Below are 5,863 nucleotides of genomic sequence, written 5' to 3'. Positions count from 1 at the left end.
AAGAAGTGATTAAACTATTGGATGCTGGGATGATTTATCCTATATCTGATAGTAAGTGGGTGAGTCCGGTTCAGGTGGTCCCAAAGAAGGGGGGTATGACTGTCATTAGGAATGAAAAGGATGAATTAATTCCTACTAGAACGGTCACTGGTTGGCGCATGTGCATCGATTATCGAAAATTGAATCAAGCCACTCGGAAAGATCACTTCCCTCTGCCATTTATGGATCAGATGATTGAGCGATTAGCTGGTCAAGCATATTATTGTTTCCTGGATGGATATTCAGGCTACAATCAGATCACTGTGGATCCAGAGGATCAAGAGAAGACAGCTTTCACATTTCAACGGTGCATGTTAGCTATCTTTTCTGACCTGGTGGAACAATGCATTGAAGTTTTCATGGATGACTTCTCGGTCTTCGGGTCGTCATTTGAGAGTTGTTTGGCAAATCTGGACATCATTTTGCAACGATGTGTTGATACAAATTTGGTGTTGAATTGGGAGAAGTGTCACTTCATGGTGACTGAGGGGGTAGTTCTGGGACACAAAATCTCGTCCCGAGGCATCGAAGTTGACAAGGCTAAGATTGAGGTCATCAAGGACCTTCCACCACCACTCAATGTCAAGGGAATTCGGAGTTTCCTTGGACATGCAGGTTTTTATAGAAGATTTATTAAAGATTTTTCTAAAATTGCAAAGCCACTCAGTAATCTTCTTAACAAAGATACTGTTTTTCATTTTGATATTGAGTGTGCTAATGCTTTTGAAACTTTAAAACAAAAACTGATTTCTGCTCCTGTTATAGTCGCACCCGACTGGCATCTTGATTTTGAACTAATGTGTGATGCTAGTGATTATGCAGTCGGGGCGGTACTAGGACAGCGAAAATCTAAAGTGTTCCATGCCATACATTATGCTAGTAAGGTGTTGAATGAAGCACAGATCAATTATGCCACTACTCAAAAGGAATTACTAGCCATATTGTATGCCTTGGAAAAATTTAGATCATACTTAATTGGGTCAAAAGTGGTCATTTATACTGACCATGCTGCTATAAAATATTTGCTAACCAAATCGCATTCCAAACCGAGATTGTTGCGTTGGGCGTTATTGTTGCAGGAATTTGATCTAGTGATCAAGGACAAAAAGGGCAGTGAGAATTGTGTAGCGGATCACTTGTCACGGTTAGTGAATCAGGAGGTAACAAAGAAAGAATCAGAGGTGGTGGAGGAGTTCCCGGATGAGAAGCTTCTCTCGATTCAAGAAAGGCCATGGTTTGCTGACATGGCCAATTTCAAAGCTGCAGGGGTCATCCCTGAAGACTTTACTTGGCATCAAAAGAGGAAGTTCTTGCGGGATTCTAGGCATTTTGTGTGGGACGACCCTCATCTTTTTAAGACTGGGTCGGATGGAGTATTGAGGAGATGTGTGTCGGCTGAGGAGGCCAAGAGCATCTTATGTCATTGTCACAAGTTCACCATATGGAGGCACTTCAATGGAGAGAGGACAACTGCTAAAGTCCTCCAATCTGGTTTCTACTGGCCTGCTGTTTTTAAGGATGCACATCAATATGCCCAACAATGTGACAAATGTAAAAGAACTAGCGGAATCTCCAAGAGGAATGAAATGTCGTTAACTAATATTCAGGAAATTGAAGTGTTTGATTGCTGGGGAATCGATTTCATGGGACCATTTCCCCCATCATGCTCACATGTCTATATTTTGGTGATGGTGGATTATGTGTCTAAATGGGTCGAAGCAGTAGCTGCATAGAAGGATGATGCCAAGACCGTAGTGAAGTTCCTGAAAAGAAATATATTCAGTCGGTTTGGCACACCTCGGGTTCTAATTAGTGACGGGGGATCTCATTTCTGCAATTCTCAACTAGAGAAGGTCCTTCAACATTATGGAGTCCGGCACAAGGTGGCATCTCCTTACCATCCGCAGACCAATGGGCAAGCGGAGGTATCTAATAGAGAGATCAAGAGAATACTCGAGAAAAATGTATCAACCACAAGAAAGGATTGGTCTCTCAAGTTGGATGATTCCCTCTGGGCTTACCGCACCGCTTTTAAAGCCCCCACTGGACTATCTCTGTTTCAGCTGGTGTATAGGAAAGCTTGTCATTTGCCTATTGAGCTTGAGCACAAGGCATTCTGGGCCTTAAAGTTCTTCAATCTGGATGCTTAGGCATCGAGTGATCATAGGAAGTTGCAACTTCAACAATTGGACGAGATGAGACTCAGTGCTTATGAGTCTTCCAAATTGTATAAGGAAAAGGTCAAGCTGTATCATGATAGAAAGATCAGAAAACAAGATTTCCGGGTGGGTCAAACTGTTTTGCTGTTCAATTCCCGGATGAAACTCTTTCCGGGCAAGTTGAAGTCTAAATGGTCAGGACCATTTCTAATCAAAGAAGTCAAGTCACAAGGTGCAATTGAGTTGCAAGATCCAGCATCTCAGCGGAGCTGGATAGTTAATGGTCAAAGATTAAAGCCTTACCTGGGTGGTGACGTCGAGCGGCTCACCACGGTCATCCATCTCTTAGAAGCTTAAAAGAACAAGCGTCAAGCTAGTGACGTTAAAGAAGCGCTATCTGGAAGGCAATCCAGTTTCCTTTCATTTTATTTCCGTAAAAAAAAAGTAACAAATGCAGGGGAGGCTCGCCCAGGCGACTCAATACTCGCCCAGGCGACCAGACCCCCTGTAGGTTCTGTCACCTCGTCGCCCAGGCGACCAAATCCCCTATAGGTTCTGTCAGTGTGTCGCCCAGGCAGTATAAACCTCGCCCAGGCGAGGTTAACAGGTGAAATATCTGATAATCTCGCCCAAGCGAGAGCTTCCTCGCCCAGGCAAGAGGTGTTGGCTCGACTAGGCGAAAGTTTCTCGCCTGGGCGAGAGAGGCACGAATCTGTTTTAAAAAACCCAAAAGAGGGGTTAGGGTTTCATTCCCATTTCCCCCTTTACTTTGCTTGTGTCCTCTCTCAAAGCTAAGCTTTATTCTCTTCATCAAAGACCACACACTCAGTTCCATCATCATGAGCCAACAATTGAGAAAGAAGTCCCTGGGTCATAAGAATCCCCCTCCCCCAAAGAAGCTAAGGGGTGAATCGACTTCGCATGTTCCTCTTGCTGTTGATCGCACCAAGTTCAAAAGTAAGGGAAAAGAAGAGCGTTACATCCTGCTCCTCAACTGGGTATTCATTCCAGAACGAAAAGTTATCATGGAAATGGATGAATACCCGGAATTCATGCAATCACTGAATGTATTGAAATGGCACGTATTAGCAAGTCCAAATGAAAAGTTCGACCCGGATGTTGTCCGCGAGTTCTATGCTAATGCGTACCCATTGGAAGGTGAGGAAGCATTTTACAAGTCTTGGGTGAGGGGGAAGACAATTCTCTTTGACAGAAACACCATCAATAACCTGCTAAACCAACCATTCGAGAAACATGGAGCAATTCCGTGTGACTACAGCAGAGAGAGATACCAGGGGCAGTCCAGTCCCGCTTCTACTGCTGATGTACTGTGCGTGTCGGGGCGGTCATACAGCACCAATAGTGATGGACAACCACTCCGGATCTATCGGAAATACATGACGCAATTAGCTCAAGCGTGGATGATCTTTGTGCTTCACAATGTTATACCAAACAGCCACGTCTCTTCTTTACCTTTGGTCGTGTGTCATGTTATCTACGTGATCATAACAGGTATGACTATTGATGTGGCTGACATCATTGAAGCTGAGATGTATCGGACGGTCGTCCGCGCTGGTAAGAAGGGTTCTTTAGGGTACCCATCTTTGATCACTGCACTCTGTGCACAACAAGGGGTGCTGGCAAGAAGGGTTCTTTAGGGTACCCATCTTTGATCACTGCTCTCTGTGCACAGCAAGGGGTTAAGGTGAACCGAACTGAAAATATTAAACCCCCAATTACATTGCATTACATCAATCAGAATTGCACAGAGGAAGCTGGTCCTCAAGAGGGTACCGAATCCACTCAGCTACACCCACCTCATCCACCACCGCAGGCACCTCAACTAGTTCCCACTCCGGAATTGTCCATCCAGGAGCAGCTCACTGACCTCCGTCTCCATATGGATCACTTGCAACTGCAAAATGAAATGCTTCGTCAAGGGCAGGTGTTTCACCATCAAGGGTTATTTGCTGGATTCCAACAATTATGTTCGGGGAACTAATTCTGGGGTTCCACGGATACTTTCACTGAACAGTTCCCTTGGCTTGGGGTCAGGCCTAGTGTTCCGGGGGGAGCAGGTCCGTCTGGTGCTGGAAACCAAACTGAAGAGGGCAATGAAGAAGAAGATGATACTGATTTCACAGATCTCATGTGCTCAGCTTAAGCATTGGAAAAAAAACAAGAAAACTAGGTTTTGTTATCAGTGGTTTTGTTATTTTCTTGTGTTTATGTTCATTGTTAAGATGTATGTTTAGGTTGTATGTCCATGTGTTTTGTTATCTGTGGTTTTGTTATTTTCTTGTGTTTATGTTCATTGTTAAGATGTATGTTTAGGTTATATGTCCATGTGTTCTTTATGTGTGGTTTCAAGCTGGTAACATGTGTAGTAAATGAAAAAGAACAACATCTGGTTATATGTGTGATGTTATCCAAGTATGCTTGCTAGAAACATGTTCATGTATTTTATAACTCTGTGCTTGTGATTGATTAGAGCTCTAAGTTTAACTGTTTCGGAACATGGATGTTTATTCAGACACAGATCAGATAGGTTGTCTAATGAGCAGTTTACTCAAAGGATTAAAGCCTTGAACCTGGTGAGAGAGTGCATCCAAACACAGATGAGTGTCCTTGCTGGATTTCATTGATTAGCTTTGCCTGATTTTTGGTTGTCATTGAGTAAGGAATACCATGGAGATGACCAAGGCCTAGTTTAGGATAAGAAAGCTACAGCCAGAAAGCCAACCCTGATAAATCAATAAATCATGAATCCATTTTTTTGTAACCCTTGAGCTGAACTGAATTTTTTTTTTTTTGTGAAAATCATGCACCCGAACTCAAGAGATATGTATGTATCACTCCCACACCTTTGGAGATAGATCATTAGTGCATATGGTTTTTACATGTGATGTGGGCTATAGAATGTGGTTGTATATATTTGGTTGGATAGTGACTCCTCCTTCAAGCAAGGGCAACAAAAAGGTGAATATTCAATAAATAAATAAATAAATAATAAAAAATAAAAAAGACTCAAAATATAAGAGTCAATCGAAGGAGGAGAATCACACTGACTGATAGTAAACAAAGTGAACAATGGAGGGAATTTAGTAAGTGAGTATGCACTAATGATTTATCTCTCTATTTGTATCCAAGAAAAACCAAGTTTCTTTATAGTCCGGCCTCAGTATAACCTTACATTAAGTCCTTGAGATCCTTGGTTTGCACTTGTGAATATGATTTGATTGAAATGAAAGGCAAAGTGAAATCTTATGGATCCAGCAAAGAAAGGTGTGAAACACTTTACCTGTGAGTATGAGAGAGTTCCTTTGATGTGGCTGAGTAACTATTCATTCTATTCAGTTTGGAATTGAATTGCATGTATAGTCTGTTTCAGTTAAGTTTTAGTTCACTGTGATTGATCAAGAACAGATGTTTGTGAATGCTGAATGATTGAATCTAGCATGTTATAATTGGATAAAAGATAAATTTTGGAAAATCAGATGTTTTAGACGGACCTACATTTTGTTACTTTGCTTAGAGACAAGCAAGATTCTAGGTTGGGGGGAGTTTGTTAAGTGCCCAATTATAATGAAATTTATAGGAAATTTGGGGCACTAAGTATGCTTTTATGTCATAACTGCGTATTATTCCTACTAACCTGGTTAATC

The sequence above is a fragment of the Lupinus angustifolius genome, chromosome LG03, assembly GCF_001865875.1.
Source record: "Lupinus angustifolius cultivar Tanjil chromosome LG03, LupAngTanjil_v1.0, whole genome shotgun sequence".
NCBI classification, from domain to species: domain Eukaryota; kingdom Viridiplantae; phylum Streptophyta; class Magnoliopsida; order Fabales; family Fabaceae; genus Lupinus; species Lupinus angustifolius.
This window is presented reverse-complemented; position numbering follows the sequence as displayed.